The sequence below is a fragment of the Dendronephthya gigantea genome, unplaced genomic scaffold, assembly GCF_004324835.1.
Source record: "Dendronephthya gigantea isolate DGI-Jeju-01 unplaced genomic scaffold, DenGig_1.0 000051F, whole genome shotgun sequence".
NCBI lineage: Eukaryota > Metazoa > Cnidaria > Anthozoa > Malacalcyonacea > Nephtheidae > Dendronephthya > Dendronephthya gigantea.
The window spans coordinates 193,409-216,866 of NW_021163061.1; the positions used below are offsets into that span (position 1 = coordinate 193,409).

Genomic DNA, 23,458 nt, shown 5'->3' on the forward strand with positions numbered 1-23,458 from the left:
TCATAGTTGCTCATAGTTGCTCATAGCTGCTCATGAGTTAATCGGCTTCCGTGCTCATAAAATTCAGTTACTGCTCAATAACAAACCATTTTTACACAATCAGTCCTAAGGGAATGAGCTGCCAGTTTTGCGGGAAGCACTTTAGACGCGGTTACAATCTGCGCAGACACGAACGGGAATATTGTCCATTAAAACAGCAAGAAAGAGGCATGTCTCGAAGAGACTCGGACAGTCAAGAAAGGGATTTGCAGGACGATGTCTCGACCACTTCATCTGTAAAGTCTGAAAGTTCGATGACGACTGACTCAGAAACTGAAGAAAAAATGGATCCATGGATACCCCTAATAGAAGAAGCAAAGCAAAAAAGTAATACAGATTTTGAAGAAATGAAAGAAAGCCTTATAAACACTGGCCTGGATGAGCAATCTGCTAAGGAGAAAGCTTACTCGAATATTATGCCTATACTCCAGAAAGAATTGGAAAATATTTATTTGGAACGCCTTCTGTGGATGAGACAACTAAAGAAAGATCCAGTACATAAGAAAATAATGCACACAAAAGATGCGTTTGTTGAAAATGACGATTTTGATCCAGAAGAGGCAATAGAAGCTGCTGTTGATAAGAGAAAGTTTCTTATTAAAAGGCTTTTAAACAATCACCAGGTTCAGGATGAAGAAGAAAATACAGATAGCGATGATGATGATTAGAAATAATGATTTTCTAAACCATTCTTATTAAGAAACCATGAAAAACGAACAAAAAGAGATAAAAAACGATTTAGAAGAAATTATTATACCAGAAAAATAAATGTTAAAATCGTTATTCCAATGATTGTCTTTGTTATTTCGTTCAACCAGTATGAGCAGCTATGAGCAACTAATAAATTATGAGCAGCTATGAGCAACTAATAAATTATGAGCAGCTATGAGCAGCTATGAGCAACTAATAAATTATGAGCAGCTATGAGCAGCTATGAGCAGCTATGAGCAGCTATGAGCAGCTATGAGCAGCTATGAGCAACTAATAAATTATGAGCAGCTATGAGCAGCTATGAGCAGCTATGAGCAGCTATGAGCAACTAATAAATTATGAGCAGCTATGAGCAGCTATGAGCAGCTATGAGCAGCTATGAGCGGCTATGAGCAGCTATGAGGATGTGTCCATGAGCAGTTATGAGCACATGCTCATACGCTCATTGCACCAAATTGCAACCCATTTTGCCTTCAAAATCTACCCAAATCTGATATTAATACTACTTAATAGTTTGGTATTAAAAATGTCTACGAGCGGTTGAGCATGTTCTCATGAGCAGTTACGAGCAATTATGAGCAGTTATACGCATGTGCTCATCGGCTCATTCCACAAAATTGTAACCCATATTACTTTCAAGGATTATTCATTTGCGTAGACGACGTGTTAATCACACCACTTGCACACTCTGTTCATGTGGTCTCACATTCCTCTTTAGCATACCCACGTTTGTCTAATTTCGCACGCCCCTCATTTACATCCACAACGTGCTTTCTCCATGCATATAATTTGCTAGCCGGCCTCATTTACATCCACAACGTGCTCTTCCCACGCATTTAATTTTTCAAGCGCCTAATTTACATCCCAAAAGTAGCCTCTTAGTCCCGATTTGCATGGTCACGACATCAAAATTAATCATGTCAACGGGAGTTTCACCTCCAAACGTTTGGTAGTATGGTTACTTTAGCATGATCTGACAAAAAAAAAAGTTCTGGGGGACAAATATACTGTAAAACAACTTAAACTGATGTCGTGACCATGCGAATCGGGTACAGTGTAAACAGGATCTGACTTGATGTGTGCAACCGAGCGAAATCTCTTGATTTACATTTCTTAAGCACCAATGTACTCATTCTAAAATGACTCATTCATTTAAACAAATGTACGGTGCTGATTTAACAATAGTGAAAACTTTAGCCAGAGATGAGATTATGGCTAACATTATAATAAAATTCATACAGAGGAAGTTAAAATTGAAAAAATCAGCAAAAGGAGCCCAGATCGGTTGGTTGATGGATCTGCGTAAATGAGGCAAAAGCAGAGGAGAACAAAACTAAGCTTTGGCAAGCAGTTGGCGAAGCATATGATGTGCTAAGGAACCGCAAATCCACAAAACAGAATTTGAACTAATATTCGCGCTGCCATACTTGCAATTGATGGACGTATACTCGGCAGAAAGGAAGTAATTTAGCAAAATGTTTGGAGTATTTCTTGGACTATATTTTTTGTGTTTGTAAACCGAAATATTCCATGTAAGAATAGTCGGGGTCTTTTAAAAAAAAAAAAAGTTTATAGCTACTATATTAAAATTATAAAATGCTTCTTGGCTGGGGTAGATCTCCGTGAACGAGGCAAAAGCAGAAGAAATTTGTGAATTATCTTTTAAATTTTATAACATATTAAAATAATTGTAAATGATCTCATTTACACTCTAAATGCATCCTACTGTACACATGTTCAATGATTGATTCCTATTCACGTGATGGAAAATCTCCATCCCACATGATCTATGATCCCTGTTCACATGTACCTCATGGTCATTGTCCACATGAATCATGACTTCTTTGTTCACATGATCCAAGACCCATGCCCACGTGCAAACGCATGGTCTTTGTCCACGTGAATCGTGATTTTTGTTCACGTGAACCTATTGTGTCGGCACCCTTTGATCCCTATATGGGGGGGGTTATCTACTGTGCTCCTACAACCCAGTCACAAACTACCGAACCTGGGTCGGAAATCATCGGAAACAACTCATCCCTTTGAAAAAGCTGAAACTTTTGGTTTGTCATTTCTGAGGCAACAACTACAACAACCTGGCTACTCGTTAAGACCATTAACATGATTGAAACCTCTTGGAGAGACAGTACTAAATCCCAGTACCAAGTGCATCTGCAGAAATGGTTAAAATTTTATATGAAGAAGCACTGTGATATCATCTCCCCTCCCTTACCACGGACGTTAGATTTTCTGTCATCGCTGTTTGACTCGGGTTTGTCGTATCGCTCAATCAACTCGGCGAGCTTTGCTTTATCTTCTATTTTGCAGTTAAGTGATAGTGAAGTCACTTTCGGACAGCTACCTATTGTTTAGCACTTTATGAAAGGTGTATTCGAACTGCACCCGGCTCTACCGCGTTACCAGAAAACATGGGATGTTAGCAAGGTCTTATAGTTTTTTCGAATGCAGCCTATACCTTCCGCGCTGACTTTGAAGGAGCTTACTGTTAAAGTTTCCTTCTTTTTGACCTTACTCAGTGGACAACGCTGTCAAACCATTCATCTTCTCACTGTCGATAACATGATTCTCGTTGCGGACAAGTGCACTTTCCACGTCATGGAGAAAGTCAAACAGACACGTGTCGGAACTCATGTCAAACTCCTCGAGTTTTTGAAATATCCATTTGAGCCTCAGCTTTGCGTCGTAACTCATCTCTTAGAGTATATCAAGAGAACTGATCAAAATAGCCATGATAGAAAGCAATTGCTACTGAGTTATGTGAAACCGTATGGACCTGTTTCCAAAGATACTATATCTCGGTGGATAAAGTCTGTTTTGGTAGCTGTAGGTTTAGATGTTAGCAAATTTAAAGGTCATAGTGTTCGAGCAGCAACTACATCCTTTTAGCGTCCAATAACTGTAACATTCAGGATATTATGTTATCCGCAGGATGGTCGAATGAACAGACATTTCAACGGTTTTATAATAAACCGAGCGAGGAGGAATTTAATTTTGGCGCTTCGGTGTTAGAGTGCTATACAAACGTTAATTGTTCCTAGGATATATAATATACTATATATATAATATACTTCTCTATATATCGAGATATCTTTCCACTTGGTTTTATCACGCTGGCTATAGTTAGAGTGGTTTGTGTTTCTCTGCAGGACAAAGACCTCACTGATTGCTCTGAAATCTCGTGCAACGTCACATGAATTTGGTTGCTGACGAGATAGAATTGAAAATTAAACGAGACATGCATATCTGGAAGTTGAAATTTGATTTGACCTGGAGTGTGAGAGTTGTACGCCCCCCCCCCCCTGTTCTCTCTCATTCCCTTACTTGCAGTCCAGTCTCACACTCATCACGTCCGTGCGGTCTTTGTCTGGTAAAGCTCTAAAGACTGATTGGCGCATGCGCTGCACTCTCTCTCGTACAACTCTCACACTCCAGGCTGATGACTCATACAATCCAAATCAAATTTCAACTTTCAGGTAAGTCTCGTTTAATTTTCAATTTTATCTCATGTGAGATGAGATTTAAATTCAATGCCAATGATTCTCGATATGAATCAAATAAACAATGATTTTTGTTTCCAATAACAAAGATATGTTCGGCATCTCTTTCAAGTGAACTTTCCTGAAAAAAACACGACTGTTTGGAAATTCAGCAGCAAGTAGCCATAAGTGGCGGGTTCATAGTTTATTGAGCGTGGCATTTCAATACATTATTTACAAACACCTCTCTGAAGCAACGTTTACAAGTCCAATTACCATCCTATTTTTCGTGCGGTTTTCGTCTTTTGATTGATGTGAACGAGCGAATAGTTATGATGTAATGATGTATAGATGTTCTTATCTGAACTACCATAACTAAATCTACTCGTTTACATCTACCAAAAGAAGAAGATGGCAGCAACAATTGCAAATGTAAACGTGTCTTAATACATGCACCTCTTCAATACAGACATCTCTGATATGAACATATTTTCAACTGCACAATTCTTCAAGTCAGGAATGGTTAAGATTCATCCTCTGCTAATGATGTGAATTATTGCAAGTGCGTGTGAAGAGATAAACAATTGTGATATCAACAGTTCGTGTAACTCAGGTATATTTACTGCATTCGTTTATTCATTCATTCGTTCGTTCATTTGAGCCGAGCTCAAACTCTTGGCTGAGTTAACAACCTCAAGAGACAGTCGAAACTCTCTGCAGAGAAAAACTTCACAAACTACACACACTTCAATTTTGTTAGATTACATCTGATGCCTGTCTGTCGACATGCTGCATTTTGATTTTGAAGAGCGAATGTTGTATTGTAATTATTTTATCCATGTTCTGGTATAACACGAGTTTACTCGCAAGGTTTTGATAAGCAATTATTCTGGTGAGAGCTAACTCAACTGATGATGTACAACTCTTTCATTCCTTGTAGATAACTGTGATTTTACGCGTGGTAAATATTGTCATTGGGTCCGTGATAAAAACCAGCGCTGCTATTGACAAACAAAGAGAAGATTGAGACAATCCAGGAAGACTGGACCCAGTCGAGACCACACTACAGACTTAGGTATGAAATAAGAGTGATTTCATGTCCACCATCATTATTATGAATAGTCATTACCTCATTACTCTACATCGCTTCCATCATTGTCCATGATTGTCAGTTGTTATCCATCGATGCACAAAATCATCATCTTCAATTATACGTAACGATCCATCGTTATCCATGAAAATGTACCAGATCTGGTCACACTGACTTCAATATTTACAGGTACCACAGTTTCCTCCCTCAACGACGACCAACGCAAATCCGTAACACTGGAACCAATCAAGACCACACAACTTGCACTGGTAAGAAATAGGAGTGATTCATCATCACCATTTCTCATCATCACCACCGTGCAATAACACAGGGTATCCTTACCCCATCTATCTATATCGTTGTCCATTATTGTCCATCGGCATCCACAATCGTCTATTGTTATCCACCAAGCACATAATCATCGTCGTTTACCTTAATTATACAGTATACGATATAAATAATTCATTTTTTCCCAAAAAAGCAAACGTCTTGCAATTGCGTGGTAATAAGCTTTGACAAATCTTATTGTAATGCGAGTTGCAGGCGGAAGGGAAGGAGTCGGGCAGGTGCGGGTTATCAGCTTGTTGTGGAAACTTTCCTGTTAAACTTCAATTGTGCTTTAGTTACCGTGAATGAAACCTATTTCTATCAGTCTTCTTACATTTAAACTACTAGATCATATTCTGCTATTATTCATTCACGGACATGCGCAACAAGCTCTCCCATCACATTTATTTATTCGTTTCCTTTCTTGATTCATCGCCCAGGTTTGATTTTAGAAATAATTGCAGCGATTTTATCGTATTTCTTCAATCTTTAGTTTTGTTTGATAGTTCAGCGATAAATAAAAACTATCGTACAGCGTTAAGGCGCATATAACCGATCATACTTTCTGCCCTCCCATGTGCATTTTAAGAGTTTAAGTTGACCTACGTGAGGTTAAACAAAGAAATTTTAGAGAGAAAAAACGCGTACTGGCGAGAGAAGCGATTTCGGTTTGTTAGTCCGAATTTCTTGCAAGATTTTTCACAAATGCTGTTGTTGGTGCCATGACTAATTTATGAATTCGGTAATGTAAGGTCAAGTATATATATATTGTTAACTTTTATATGCCTAATTTATGTACTTTTGTAAATACCTATAGCCTTAACTTAGTTCTGTTGAAACTGTGTTTTGTTCAACTACGAACACGCAATGATTTCATCTCGCTCGTGTCTATAACTTTTCCTATAAAACTTGGCTCGTGCAGTGACATAAGACTAAAGTGAAATACAGCTGGGATATTTATATACGAGATCGCTCCCAGATATATTGTAGACGATGTAAACAAGGTAATTCTATACTGTAAACTTGAACAACCTTCATATCTCGCCTGTTTCTCATGTGATGAAGTTCCCGGAAGAACGTAGATAAAAACATTGTTAGGAATCATATGATTGAATGTGTTTGAGCATATTCACCAGAGTTTAGTCAAAATTTAGCCTTAATTTTTGCCTTCAGGTAAAGAACTCGGTATGTCTTCAATTGTGACAAGTATTCTCAGTTCAACAGTTGGTTTATTTTGGAATAAGGTCATAGACTCGGCGTCAGACAAACTCAAAGACGGCGATGTAACCGATGCAGAAATTCGAAAGATTGTCGTACGAGAGTTAAATGATATCAAGTCTAAATTCGATGGCCTTTCCAGATCAACTTTACTCGCCAGTTATAATTTTCTAAAAGAAGGAGTAGGGTTACTCAGTGTTTCTCTTGATAAATCAAATCCCGAGCAGAAAGCGAGCGAAACTCAGGACGAACCAGGGGAACCTTCGAGCGTTATTCAGTCTGGTATCTTAAACCAAGCAATAGAGTTTCCTCGCGCCATTGAAAAGCTTAAAATCAACTCGGACAGAGAGTTTGAAACTGCGAGAAAAAGATTCGAGAAAGCGCGCGAGACAGCAACCACTGCTTTCTGGAATGAGGCATTTAGTATCGAAGATCGAATATTTGCCGCGAAGCTACGAATAGTTTCAGAAATACTGGAACATGTCGATAGTCCTGAGACCGCAATCACTGGGTGTTTGATGTTTTTGGAGACCCTACATAGCTTATCAGCCATTCAAGAGATATTCTCGGTGTATTTGAACGGTGGAATCAAATCGTTGTTGAATAAAACCCAACGAGTGGAGAACGTCAAGTCGGTTATGTTAATCAACTATGTGCTGTTTCAATATGTTTGGAAATTCGGAAGCAAGTATTCGTTTGAAGTGTCCGCCTGCATGCCAACGATTGAACTTCCTGATCGTAGTTTTCACCCAATAATTAATTGGTTCGAAATTTCTTCAAGAAAGTCTATGGGAAAGGAATTGCGTCATCCCCCCTACGAACAGTTCCTTGATGAAAAAATAAAACCCTACCGCTCTGCTGTGAACAGTCAGGGGGATGTTCTTACTGTCCCTTATACTGGGTTTAGTGACCACATCATGATTATCCATGAGACAGGAAAAATCAAACGGGTTGAAATACCTGAATTTGCAGGTAGTTTTTTAAAGGCGCTTGCTGTTGATATGAATAACAATGTTTACGTGGGGAGAAGACATTCAGTTGAAGTATTCGTGTTGACGATATTGGACGAGAATTACAATGTAAAAGCAAATCATAAATTGGATTTTCTCGAGGACAAATATTTTTTTCTAGTTAAGATCGGGATATGCAAAGACGATGATATTGTCATCATCCAACACGAAGACCCTCATGTGTATGTTTGTGACAAGACGTGTCAATTGAAATACAAGTTTAAACGCGACTCGAGTGCTGTATTTTCATTTAGTATTTCCCAGCAGAATGAAATCATGATACGAACAGACGATGATACGGCGGTTCAAATATACACCAATGAAGGAAATCTGAAGACAACAATAAAAGTCCCAGAAGATCATAAGGTATGCAGCGTGGCATTTCACTACGAAATTTGTAAAATATTGGTTTTAACCAGAGTTAGGGAAAAGGATTCCTGTTTCATTCTGCGCTACCCCGAAGAAGGCGGGGAGCTGGAGACTCTTACCTTCTTTTGTAAAAATGAAAATCAGTTCCCTCCCAAACTGGTATCCCATCCCAAGGGTCCTGTTGTTGTTTTAAGAGACAGGAGCATCACTTACCTTAATGAGATTTAGTATGAACAAACATTTCCTGGATAAAACACAGTAAATACTTGTCTGAAATAGTGCAACTTTGAGTTAACTAAAGCAAACAATAGATGCAGCATGGTTTATATAATTTGTCAGACTTTGCTGAATTACGTCCCATTAAAGTGTTCCTGTTTCTGTTGTAAGAGAGACAAGTGTAACTTATATTTAAATAATTTAAATAATAAAGTTTTTTGACATTTGCCAACATGGACAATAAGCTTTTAATTACATTTAAAAGTGTATGAATCCTATTTCATATGATATAATATAGTGAAAACTTTCTTTGCTCTTGTAATAAATGATCAGGTTCTTAACATAATAAACTTATGAAACCACCCCTGGCTAAGCTTAGAGCTATGAATCATATTATTAGTGGGTATATTGATGGCTTCCATCTGCAGGGTGATACCACAGGCAGCCCGGTCACTGCTGTTACGTCATGCTATTATATATGTATATAATTACAATAAGGCTGGCAACTCTCTCACAAAAAATATAATACATACATTAATACCATCGCTTAAAACAAAAATACTACGCTAGTTTCTTAAAAAAAAACTACATACAAAACACCTTGGATATATTGACTATATTTATCTGTCGTTTTTAGACTTGAAAAAAACTCTAAAATGCTCAAATTTTGCGAATTAAAAGTGTATTTTCGTTGAAATTTTGCGAAACAGAGGCGGGATATAGTTTACTCGACAAACGTCATCGGAGAATTCGTCGGCAAATTTCTGATTGGCTGTGGCAAGTTTGGAAATCTACGAAGGTCAACTCAATGAAGAAAAAAGATCTTCGTTATTTTCCGAACTTGCCATATTATATATATATATAGTGGATCTAGGAAAGGTTGTCCGAAAATATATACATATATACAAATAGTTGTGACATGTGACCACATATTTCCATCATGTGTCATATCTAATTACGCATGCAAATGCTGCGAACGCTACGTTAAATCCATAGCTGGCAAAGCGTAAACAATGTGACAACAGGTTATTAGTAAAATATACCTTCATTTATTTTATCTGAGAGCCCGTTTATCACCGAATGTCAGCGTTTTCTAATTGATCGGCGATTTCCCTAAGGTATAGCTTTGGATGTCTGATAATTATTTTACATATTGCCAGTTCCTCATGCTGGTAAAGTGTTGTGCTACAAAGAGGCCTGCCAAACTTATGAGGCGACGTAACGTTACCAGTATTAGAGACCTTAAGCATGTAGAACGCGAACGCGACGACGACGGCTATCAATACAATGGGTCATTGAAAAGAAATTAGTATTTAAAGACCCATCGGGAAAACGTCGTTTTTTACGTCTTGCCTAGAACGGTTGCATTTCAGGCCCAGCGAGCCCTCCCTCGAATTAGGCTCTATAGAATTGTCCTTATAAACATAAACAAAATGTTTTTAACGCCTTATATCTCACTGAATTGGTACAATTAATAATATAAAACAACAACTTAGCCATAGCTTTTATATAAAAGAGAATTTCAGCCGCGTCCTCGTCGTGTTGCCGTCCTGCATGCTTAAGGTCCCTATTAATGAACAGGTTGAAAACGCGATCTACTGTCCTTGGCGAAACAAACAAATCGACAGCAACTCTGGTTGAAGACCTGTTATAAAATAAATTCTGCCACACAACCTCCCATCTTATATCGTCTGAATACGGTTTAGGCATTTTACAACAAAAATATCCCAACTAAACAATAACCTTGAAGCAATTTTGCAGCGTTTGCATGCGTAATTAGATATGACACGTGATGGAAATATGTGGTCACATGTCACAACTATTTGTATATATGTATATATTTTCGGACAACCTTTCCTAAATCCACTGACCACTATATATATATATATATATATATATATATATATATATATATAATATATAAATATATTATAATATATATATAATATATATATATAATATATATATAATATAAATAAAATAATATATATATACTTCTCTATATATCCAGATATCTTTCCACTTGGTTTTATCACGCTGGCTATAGTTAGAGTGGTTTGTGTATCTTTGCAGGACAAAGACCTCACTGATTGCTCTGAAATCTCGTACAACGTCACATGACTTTGGCTGATGACGAAATAGAATTGAAAATTAAACGAGACTTACCTGGAAATTAAAGTTTGATTTGGTCTGGAGTGTGAGACTTGTACACCCCCCTGTTCTCTCCCATTCCCTTACTTGCAGTCCACTCTCACACTCACCACGTCCGTGCGTTCTTTGTCTGGTAAAGCTCTAAACACTGATTGGCGCATGCGCTGCACTCTCTCTCGTACAACTCTCACACTCCAGGCTGATGACTAATAAAATCCAAATCAAATTTCAACTTCCAGGTAAGTCTCGTTTAATTTTCAATTTTATCTCATGTGAGATGAGATTTAAATTCAATGCCAATGATTCTCGATATGAATCAAATAAACAATGATTTTTGTTTCGAATAACAAAGATATGTGCGGCATCTCTTTCAAGTGAACTTTCCTGAAAAAACACGACTGTTTGGAAATTCAGCAGCAAGTAGTCATAAGTGACGGGTTCATAGTTTATTAAGCGTGTCATTTCAAGACAATAATTACAAACACCTCTCTGAAGCATTTTTTACAAGTCCAATTACCATCCGATTTTTGTGGCGATTTTCGTCTTTAGATTGATGTGAACGAGCGAATAGTTATGATGCAATGATTTATAGGTGTTCTTATCTGAACAACCATAACTAAATCTACTCGTTTACATCTATGAAAACAAGAAGATGGCAGCAACAATTGCAAATGTAAACATGTCTTAATACATGCACCTCTTCAATACAGACATCTCTCTGATATGAACATATTTTCAACTGCACGATTCGTCAAGTCAGGAATGGTTAAGATTCATCCTCTGCTAATGATGTGAATTATTGCAAGTGCGAGTGAAGAGATAAACAATTGTGATATCAACAGCTCGTGTAACTCAGGTATATTAACTGCATTCGTTTATTCATTCATTTGTTCATTTGAGCCGAGCTCAAACTCTTGGCTGAGTTAACCACCTCAAGAGACAGTCGAAACTCTCTGCAGAGAAAAACTTCACAAACTACACACACTTAAATTTTGTTAGATTACATCTGATGCCTGTCTGTCGACATGCTGGATTTTGATTTTGAAGAGCGAATGATGTATTGTAATTATTTTATCCACGTTCTGGTATAACACGAGTTTACTCGCAAGATTTTGATAAGCAATTATTCTGGTGAGAGTTAACTCAACTGATGATGTACAACTCTTTCATTCCTTGCAGATAACTGTGATTTTACGCGTGGTAAATATTGTCATTGGGTCCGCGATAAAAACAGTGCTGCTGTTGACAAACAAAGAGAAGATTGAGACAATCCAGGAAGACTGGACCCAGTCGAGACCACACTACAGACTCAGGTATGAAATAAGAGTGATCTCATGACCACCATCATTATTATGAATAGTCATTACCTCATTACTCTACATCGCATCCATCATTGTCCTTGATTGTCAATTATTATCCATCGATGCACAAGATCATCATCTTCAATTATACGTAACGATCCATCGTTATCCATGAAAATGTACCAGATCTGGTCACACTGACTTCAATATTTACAGGTACCACAGTTTCCTCCCTCAACGACGACCAACGCAAATCCGTAACACTGGAACCAATCAAGACCACACAACTGGCACTGGTAAGAAATAGAAGTGATTCATCATCACCATTTCTCATCATCACCACCGTGCAATAACACGGGGTATCCTTACCCCATCTATCTATATCTTTGTCCATTATTGTCCATCGTCATCCACAATCGTCTATTGTTATCCACCAAGCACATTATAATCGTCGTTTACCTTAATTATACAGTATACGATTAACGATATAAATCATTCATTTTTCCCAAGAAGCAAACGTCTTGCAATTGCGTGGTAATAAGCTTTGACAAATCTTATTGTTATGCGAGTTGCAGGCGGACGGGAAGGAGTCGGGCAGGTGCGGGTTATCAGCGTGTTGCGCAAACTTTCCTGTTAAACTTCAATTGTGCTTTAGTTACCGTGAATGAAACCTATTTCTATCAGTCTTTCTCATTAAATCTAAATTACATTTAAACTACTAGATCATATTCTGCTATTATTCATTCACGGACATGCGCAACAAGCTCTCCTAGCACATTTATTTATGCTTTTCCTTTCTTGATTTATCGCCCAGGTTTGATTTTAAAAATAATTGCAGTGATTTCTATCGTATTTCTTTAATCTTTAGTTTTGTTTGATAGTTCAGCGATAAATAAAGACTATCGTACAGCGTTAAGGCGCATATAACCGATCATACTTTCTGCCCTCCCATGTGCATTTTAAGAGTTTAAGTTGGCCTACGTGAGGTTAAACAAAGAAATTTCAGAGATAAAAAACGCGTACTGGCGAGAGAAGCGATTTCGGTTTGTTAGTCCGAATTTCTTGCAAGATTTTTTCACAAATACTGTTGTTGGTTTTCATGACTAATTCATGAATTCGGTAATGTAAGGTCAAGTATCTATATATTGTTAATTTTTATATGCCTAATTTATAACCTTTTGTAAATACCTATAGCCCTAACTTAGTTTTCTTGAAACTGTGTTTTGTTCAACTACGAACACGCAATGATTTCATCTCGCTCGTGTCTATAACTTTTCCTATAAAACTTGGCTCGTGCAGTGACATAAGACTAAAGTGAAATACAACTGTGATATTTATATACGAGATCGCTCCCAGATATATTGTAGACGATGTAAGCAAGGTAATTCTATACTGTAAACTTCAACAACCTTCATATCTCGCCTGTTTCTCATGTGACGAAGTTCCCGGAAGAACGTAGATAAAAACATCGTTAGGAATCATAAGATTGAATGTGTTTGAGCATATTCACCAGTGTTTAGTCAAAATTTAGCCTTAATTCTGTGCTTCAGTACACAAACTCGGTATGTCTTCAATTGTGACAAGTATTCTCAGTTCAACAGTTGGTTTATTATGGAATAAGGTCAGAGACTCGACGGCAGACAAATTCAAAGACGGCGATGTAACCGATGCAGAAATTCGTAAGTTTGTCGTACGAGAGTTAAATGATATCAAGTCTAAAATCGATGGCCTTTCTAGATCAACTTTACTCGCCAGTTATAATTCGTTAGGAGAAGGAGTGGAGTTTCTCCGTGATTCTCTTGATAAATCAAATCCTGAGCAGAAAGCGAACGAAACTCAGGACGAAGCAGGGGAACCTTCGAGTGATATTCAGTCTGGTATCTTAAACCAAGCAATAGAGCTTCCTCGCGCCATGAAAAAGCTCAAAATCAACTCGGAAAGAAAGTTTGAAACTGCGAGAAAAAGATTCGAGAAAGCGCGCAACAGAGCAGACAAGGCTTTCTGGAATGAGTCATTTAGTATCGAAGATCGAATTCTTGCTGCGAAGCTACGAATAGTTTCAGAAATACTGGAACATCTCGATAGTCCTGAGACCGCAATCACTGGGTGTTTGTCGTTTTTGAAAAAACTTCATAGCTTACCAGCCATTCAAGAGATATTCTCGGTGTATTTGAACGGTGGAGTCAAATCGTTGTTGAATAAAACCCAACGAGCGGAGAACGTCAAGTCGGTTATGTTAATCAACTATGTGTTGTTTCAATATGTCAGGAAATTCAGCAGCAAGTATTCGTTTGTGGTGTTCGCCTGCATGATTGAACTTCCTGATCGTAGTTTTCACCCAATAGGAAATTGGAAGGAAATTTCAACAAGAAAGTCTATGGGAAAGGAATTGCCACATCCTCCAAACGAACAGTTCCTTGATGAAGAAATAAGACCCTACTTCTCTGCTGTGAACAGTCAGGGGGATGTTCTTGCTGTCCCTGGTACTGGGTCTGGTGACCACATCATGATTATCCATGAGGCAGGAAAAATCAAACGGGTTGAAATACCTGAATTTGCAGGTAATATTTTACTGGCGCTTGCTGTTGATATGAATAACAATGTTTACGTGGTGATTTCACGTCGCGTATTCATGTTGACGATATTGGACGAGAATTACAATGTAAAAGCAAATCATAAATTGGATTTTCTCGAGTTCAAAGTCGAATATTCCTGGGGAGTTAAGATCGCGATATGCAAAGACGATGATATTATCATCATCCTAGACAAAGACCCTCATGTGTATGTTTGTGACAAGACGTGTCAATTGAAATACAAGTTTAAACGTGACTCGAGGTTGGCATTTTCATTGAGTATTTCCCAGCAGAATGAAATCATAATACCAACAGACGATCGTACGACGGTTCAAATATACACCAAGGAAGGAAATCTGAAGACAACAATAAAAGTCCCAGAAGATCATGAGGTATGGAGCGTGGCATTTCACTACGAAATTTGTAAAATATTGGTTTTCACCTTCATTAGGGAAAAGCATTCCTATTTCATTCTGTGCTACCCTGAAGCAGGCGGGGAGCTGGAGACTCTTACCTTCTTTTGTAAATATGAAAATTTGTTCTCTGATTTCTCTCCCAAACTGGTATCCCATCCCAAGGGTCATGTTGCTGTTGTAAGAGACAGAAGCATCACTTACCTTTAATGAGATTTAGTGTGAACAAACATTTCCTGCATAAAACACAGTAAATACTTGTCTAAAATAGTGCAAGTTTGAGTTAACTAAAGCAAACAATAGATGCAGCATGGTTTATATAATTTGTGAGACTTTGCTGAATTACGTCCCATTAAAGTGTTCCTGTTTCTGTTGTAAGAGAGACAAGTGTAACTTATATTTAAATAATTTAAATAATAATGTTTTTTGAGATTTGCCAACATGGACAATTTTTTAGTTAGTTAATTAAAGCATTTATTTTGATATAATTAAAGATACAGCAGAAGCTGATAGGGTCGTGAATATATAGATATAAGTATACAATATCAATATCTATAATATTACTAATTTAATGTTACTATTTATACTAAAAATGAAGAGATAGAGTTACAATTAAAACATTGAGTCTCTTAATTCTAAATTAGTTACAGACTGCGAGAACAGCCTATTGTTTTCTATTTCTCTCGTCTCATTTTGTAAGTTATTCCATAAAACTGAGCCCTTATAGGTAATTGACTTCTTCATTATTTCAGTCCTCACTCTCGGTAGCCTTAGAAAATTCGTTTCTCTTAAATTATACTCGAGCGAACGTTTTACTATCAGATCAGACATAATTGTTGGAACATTTTGGTACTAAATTTTTTGAATCAGTTTCGCCAGCGATTCAAGATGCATTTGTTTTAATGTTCTCCATTTGTAAACTGTAATTACATCTTTTGTTGGCATGTGCCAATCAAGGCAATAGATAATTTTAGCAGCCCTCACATGCAATTTTTCAAGGTCATCAAATAAAATTTTGCTACATGACCCCCACAAAACGATGCCATATGTCAGTGACGGAAGTATGACCTTATAATAGAAATCAACTCTAACTTTCTTTGGTAGGAAATACAAGGACTTCAAAAGACTAATTTTCTGAGAAAATGCTTTTGTTAAATCCAGCATGTGTTTGGACCATTTCAATTCATCATCCAACTCCATCCCTAAGCATCTTGTCGACCGTACTCGTTTTATGATCGAATTTCCTAGTTTTATAGCTTGCTCTGGCCCGACAAATAATTTCCCTCCCATAATCATGAATTCTGTCTTACCTGGGTGAGGTGTTAGAGAATTATTAAGGCACCAGTCCCAAAATTTACTTAAAATCTTATTTAGCTTTAACGATACTATGTCTACTGTTTGTCCAACCACATAAATGGTTGTGTCGTCAGCAAACATTTCAATTTCTCCATCTTCATCCTCTTCTACTATATTTGGTAGATCATTGCAGAATAAGCTTTTAATGACATTTAAATAAATGCGTATGAATCCTATTTCATATGATATAATATAGTGAAAACTTTCTTTGATCTTGTAATAAATGATCAGGTTCTTGACATAATAAACTTATGAAACCACCCCTGGCTAAGCTTAGAGCTATGAATCATATTATTAGTGGGTATATTGATGGCTTCTATCTGCAGGGTGATACATATGCTAAGTGTGCTACAAATGCTCTTGACACAGTTGAAACATTTGCCATTGCCATTCATTTGCCATTAACTTGATAACAATGACTATCCAAGTTACAAATGAGAAAAAAGGAAAAAATTTAAAAAAATTTGTTTGATGTTATTGAATGTCCAGTGTTTCAAGTTTATTCTCTTTGTAACATATACGTATATTTATATATTTATTCCCTAAACTCAGTCCCACAAATTACAACCTTTTCACTTCAAGTCTCTGTCCTTCACGCCCACTTATCAATCCAAACCCTCCTAACAACTTATTAAATATTAACCCCATTATTAATAATATCACATAATGTAACATCCAGCAGACATTCCTATCCAGCAGGTAGCCAAGATTATTGGTTGCCTAGTCACCTCCTTACCTGGGGTTCAGTATGGGGCTCTTCATTATAGGTACCTTGAAATGGATAAAAAAGATGCTCCTAAAAGACCTAAGGGTAATTTTGATTCCTCTATGACTGTCTCTGAGGATGGCTTGATAGAGTTACAATGGTGGTTGAAGAGAGTTTTAGATTTCTTTTCATTCCCCCTATTGATATAACTATATACTCTGATGAACCCGTAGAAAAATGGGGAGGTGTACTAGGTGATACATCTTCAGGGGAAGTTTGTTGCCAGATGAATGCACCCATCACATAATCTACATTGAACTTTTGACTGCATTTTTTGCCCTTAAACTGTTCTGCACCACTCTTAAGTGGTGTAAGCAGGTAAAACTCATGATAGATAACATCACTGCAGTAGCTGTAATAAATAACATGGGTTCTTGTCATAGCCGTATTTGCCGCTCTATGGGCTGCAAAATCTGGGAATTTTGTATAAAATACAACATTTATTATTATTATTATTATTATTATTATTATTAAAAAATACACATAAAGTAGCTTAGACAGCTAAATTACAATGTGATTTACAGGTTCATAAAAATAATTTAAGAAATATTACATTTTAGAATTACAATAATTCATACTCTAATCTATATTACAAAGCTAGAAGTAAATTACAAAAGCTATATTTTAAATATTAAGAAACTAATAAAATAGTTAAGAATCATCAATTTTGAGATTGTACTTACGAATCGCATATACTAGAGGACTATTTCTAAAGCGCTCTGTTCTGCATTTAAAATTGTAAATTTTATTTACATTAAGTCTCGTGTCTCTCTCCCGTAATTGACCTACAGTTGGTGGTAGCAAATCATTGAGTTTATGTGAAGGGTCCTTTATATCCTTTATCAAGTTTATGCACATTAACTCTCTTCGACTTTCCAAAGTTTTAATACCACATTCAGTTAATGCTTGTTCATAATTCTTTTCCGGGCATATAATTTTCATTGCACGCTTTTGAATTCTCTCTATATCCCTAGATTGTTCCTCTGTCAAACTCCCATGCCAAATTTGAGCTCCATATTCTACGATTGATCGAATTGCCGAAGTATAAATAGTTTTCAAGTCATCTCGCGGGAGCATTATATCCTTTTAAAATTTTTAAAAGATATAATCGTTTAGCTGCCTTTTTGACAATGTATTCCGTATTGTTCTCCATTTTAGATCATCGTCTAACCACAATCCAAGTAATTTATAAGAGCTTACTCTTTCTAGGATGCATTCATCGACTTCTGTTGCAGGAATAGCTGTTCTATCCTTTCGAAAGTCGATAATCATCTCTTTGCACTTTTTTGGGTTTAACTCCATTCTCTCAATTTCCGCAAAATTCTTTACCGAATTAATTTTTTGGGGTATATTACCAATTTCCGTGCCAGAGATATGATTGTGAACATCCAGTGCCTCACTAATCGTTGTATCGTCCATGAAGAGAATCGTATCTTCATCCACAACGACATCATTATTTCCATTTCCTACAACAGCTTCTGCTATAACACTAGGTAACATATTAATTTTAACCACAAAAGCAATAGGTCCCAGCTTACTGCCTTGCGGAACGCCTCCCATAACATTCGCAAAATCAGATACTTCGTTTCCAAACTGTGTAAAATGAGATCTCTCGTCCAGGTACGATGCATACCATTTGATCAGAGCAGGTCTTACACCAATTTCTCGCATGTTTTCTAAGAGTTTATTATGATCGATAAGGTCAAATGCCTTTCGGAAATCCAAAAAGACTATTCTTATCACTCTGTGCAGTTCATCCAATGATTTATGCCACTTGTGTATTAAATTAACCAGCGCATTAATTGTCGATGATCGTGGTAGACCCCCATATTGAGAATCAGAAATTTTTTCATCGGTATCTTCATATATCCACTGAACAGCAAAAGATTCTTGAACCTTTGCTAGGACACTAGTTAAAGCAATTGGTCTTAACTCTTCAACATGCGTACATGGTACAGATTTAGGGATTCCAGATACCTTGTATTTTTTCCAGATCTCAGGAAAATGTTTGATTGAAAAGATTCATTAAAGATTTCGGTCAAAGGTACAGCAAAATATTTTGTAAAAATCTTTCAAGATCTTCAGAGAGGGATCATAAGGACCAGGAGCTTTATTAAGGTTAATTTTACGCAATTCTCGTTGTACCTGGTCGACAGTAATTAGAGGTAGATTCTCTATACATTGAAATTCCAACCAATTTTCGTTCACTTTCGGATAATTCTTAGTTAAGTTTGCAAAATAATCGTTTATATAATGAGCAGACTGCTTATCATCCATCTGAAACCCAGTATTGGGATCCAACATTATTGGTTTAGCAGTTTTCTTGCCGATCAAGCCCTTCATTTGTTTCCACCAAGATTTAGGGTTGTTTTTAAAGTTTGGACTTACTTTATTCTCGTAGAAATCAATTTTCGCTTTCCGAATTTCTGCCGAGACTTGTCTTCTGAGACTTTTCACACGCTCAACTTTTTTATTTTTAAAAGCCATATTCCTTTTAAGAATCAACGATTTTATTTTAGCTGTCATAAAAGGTTTATCCTTACTATAAACTTTAACCGTTTTTTCCGGAAAATATTCAGAAATCATATTCTCAGTGACCTGAAGAAAGGTATTGACTTTTTCATTGATGTCGGAGGTGTAAAGAACCGAAGACCAGTTATAACTTGCTAGTAGAGATTCGAAATTCTCTAACTGCTGCTGTCGGATTTTTCTCACTTTGATTTTAATCGTAGTTCCTTTCTCCGTAATATGAGACTTGGACTTCCAGCTGATGATATTATGATCCGACGTTGACAGTGGGGCTAGGATTTCCGGAGTTTCGTAACAGTCAGCCATGTCAGTGAATATTAAATCAAGGATGTTTCTGTTTCTGGTAGGTTGCGTTACAATTTGTTTAAGATGACAATGCCTCTTTAAACGGTTTTGTTGGAACCCATTACTATCTGGATTGAAATCGCCTCCTAGAATAATTGCCGTATGTGGGCTTTCTAGACAAAGCTGGTCATAACAGTTGTTGATATAATCATAGAAATTGTCAATTTCAGATACATTTAGTTTGGTGGAAGGTATGCGCATCCTACTGCAATCCTTGAAATTGATCTTGGTAACCACTTTGGGCGGATAGTAATCCATAAGCATTCAAACAGTTGATCGTTTAAATCATCACGCGTTTTTAGCGGTATACTTTCATTGACATATATTGCTACCCCTCCACCTCTACCACACAATCGATCTTTTCTGATAATTTTCAGACCAGAAACATTCACAACCTCATCAGGGATTACATCTCTTAACCATGTTTCTGTCACAAGAATTAAGTCAGCAATATACTTATCTCTAAGGATTTCAAGTTCATTTACCTTATTGACTAATGATCTTGCATTCAGCATCATAATATTAGGGACAGCTCTATTATTATCCAGGGGGCGTTGCGCTTTTTCAGGGTGGATTCTGATACAGTTATTAACGCAATGCGTTCTGACATTGTTATTTGGTGAACTTTGTCTCTGTTCTGTTATTCTAACAGGAATACTTTGTGTGTTATTTACCTCAGTACTGTCCGACAATGTCACAGGAACAAGGTTTCCTGTATTACGCTTTGATAAACGTGAGGTATTTACGTTGGGTTATCACAACGGGAATATTATTGAATCTGATTGGAATGTGCGCCATTAGACGTATGTTGAAAAATTCCCATGATGGGTGGTGTTAAATTTGATTTCACGTCTAATGGAATTTCTAGTGCTTTTCGATTGCCACAGATTACATTTGACAAATCTTGGCCAGAAACCTTCCGATTGAACTTCAGACCACATTGAAGATGGTATGTGGATTTTAGCAGATTGGGTTCCTCTTCGTTGACTTCGAAACAGAGCAATGTGAGTAGGTATTATATTTCGTTGCTCTAAATAGGATAAGATCTGATTCTCTTGCACGCTCTCGTGTATTCCAGACAGGAAAAGTTTCTTTACTCTTTTCCGCCTTCTGTCAACCCCAATAAAGCCATCACCTTCAGTATTTCTTTGTAATGGGACACTTAGTAAAGTATCTTCAGGGTTATTAACCATATTTGGTTTTCCTTAGGTTTACGGGGTTTTGGATGCCTTTTAACCACTTGGGCATAGGATTCTCGACGCGCCACAACAAAGCCAACTCTATCAGTAAGAGTCTCGTCAGATTCATCCGACTGACTAGTGAATCCTGCTTCATTGCTTCCTATAGAATTTTTTAATTGATCTGACACTAAGGTGTCATTAGCGTCAGTTTCAATACAGTCTTGGGCAATAACTTGATTTACATTTTCTCTTTCTTCGTTATGGTTAATCGACTTTGTCGAAGACCCCTCTGTAAGGCTTGTTTCATTCTTCCTGATGAAATCTTGAAATTCTGAAATTACTGAAGTTATGTGCAAGATAGAGTTCGACAATGATTGAATTGCCTCGCTATTCACTTGTTGATCTTGCTTCATACATTCTATATCAGTGTAGAAATCAGGCGATTCACCCGAATGAACTTTGCCCATGTCATGTACAGACACAGGTTCTGAGATGTCGTCTTCACACTCACATATATGCTTACATAATTCCTTCTTGAAGTTGTTAGCTTTCGATCCATTAAAGGACAACAAGTTCTTACTCTTTCTCCAGAGGATCGTCGAATCTTCGGTTGTGAAAAGCTTTCTATCCCCGCCGGGTTGAGACCAAACACCATCAAGTTTGAAGGTTTCATAAACAAACCTTTTCAACGATTCATAGTCCCCGTTCCAAGCTAAACTTAGCTTGTTTGTTATCGCCATAGCATAAATCAAATAACTTATAACTCTTGTACCAGTTTGGAGCTTATTAGACAGCTTATTAAGTTGAATATGTTGAAATCTTATAAAGAAATTTATCGGAGCTAAATTTTCACGTCCGCCATGTTCATTCGTCCACAATGAGACATATCTGCTGTTACTATCTGCATTATTGCTGCTCACATTCCTGGTTCACAGAATGTCTTAACACGCAAAGAATCTCGTCATTTTCATAATCCGGATAGCGAATGGAAACCAAACCATTGTCATTACATAATGCGCTCAGTACCTTGAATTTTCACCCTTAGATCTATCTTTTTGCATCACACTTAAATATAAAACAGTTCCCAACATATTGCTCTTATCCGCCAGATCCTGAAGCAGTGTTCGTTGATGCTTTCTCTATTTTGTGGATTGACTTGAAATTTTATTGTTTCCCGCCGTTTAGTTTTCTGTTACAGGCTGTAAAGAAAATAATTCAGGAGCATGCCAACGGAATTTTAGTTATTCCCGACTGTCCCACCCAGCCTTGGTATCCTTTGCCAGCCTCTCTTCATGTTCCACCTACTGTGGTCCTACAACCCAGTCACAAACTACTGAACCTCGGTCGGAAATCATCGGAAACAACTCATCCCCTTTGCAAGAAGCTCAAACTTTTGGTTTGTCATGTCTGCGGCAACAACTACAACAACCTGGCTACTCGTTAAGACCATTAACATAATTGAATCCTCTTGGAGAGACAGCACTAAATCTCAGTACCAAGTGCATCTGCAGAAATGGTTAAAATTGTGTATGAAGAGGCATTGTGATATCATCTCCCTTCCCTTACCACGGACGTTAGATTTTCTGTCATCGCTGTTTGACTCGGGTTTGTCGTATCGCTTAATCAACTCGGCGAGGTTTGCTTTATCTTCTATTTTGCAGTTAAGTGATAGTGAAGTCACTTTCGGACAGCTACCTATTGTTTAGCACTTTATGAAAGGTGTATTCGAACTGCGCCCGGCTCTACCGCGTTACCAGACAATATGGAATGTTAGCAAGGTCTTATAGTTTTTTCGAAAGCAGCCTATACCTTCCGCGCTGACTTTGAAGGAGCTTACTGTTAAAGTTTCCTTCTTATTGACCTTACTCAGTGGACAACGCTGTCAAACTATTCATCTTCTCACTGTCGATAACATGATTCTCGTTGCGGACAAGTGCACTTTCCACGTTATGGAGAAAGTCAAACAGACACGTGTCGGAACTCATGTCAAACTCCTCGAGTTTTTGAAATATCCATTTGAGCCTCAGCTTTGCGTCGTTACTCATCTCTTAGAGTATATCAAGAGAACTGATGAAAATAGCCATGATAGAAAGCAATTTCTACTGAGTTATGTGAAACCGTATGGACCTGTTTCCAAAGATACTATATCTCGATGGATAAAGTCTGTTTTGGTAGCTGTAGGTCTAGATGTTAGCAAATTTAGAGGTCATAGTGTTCGAGCAGCAACTACATCCTTTTTAGCGTCCAATAACTGTAACATTAAGGATATTATGTTATCCGCAGGATGGTCGAATGAACAGGCATTTCAACGGTTTTATAATAAACCGAGCGAGGAGGAATTTAATTTTGGCGCTTCGGTGTTAGAG

The 23,458-nt window shown here is 37.3% G+C and overlaps 1 protein-coding gene across 28 annotated transcripts in view; it reads left to right on the plus strand.

The window, feature by feature from the left end:
- The window catches only part of LOC114528740 (probable ATP-dependent RNA helicase DDX43), a 192,429-nt gene that overhangs the window by 153,642 nt on the left and 15,329 nt on the right, over positions 1-23,458 (plus strand). For 23 of the 28 annotated variants that reach the window (XM_028550439.1, XM_028550436.1, XM_028550430.1 and 20 more), the window contains 5 exons: positions 5,188-5,322; positions 5,527-5,606; positions 11,339-11,484; positions 11,808-11,941; positions 12,146-12,225. The gene's annotated coding sequence lies outside the window, so the exon portion shown is untranslated. Of the gene's footprint in view, positions 1-4,586; positions 4,861-5,187; positions 5,323-5,526; positions 5,607-11,338; positions 11,485-11,807; positions 11,942-12,145; positions 12,226-14,807; positions 14,895-19,117; positions 19,910-23,458 lie in introns of those variants that run through there. The other 5 variants (XM_028550449.1, XM_028550451.1, XM_028550453.1 and 2 more) reach the window with 5 other exon arrangements.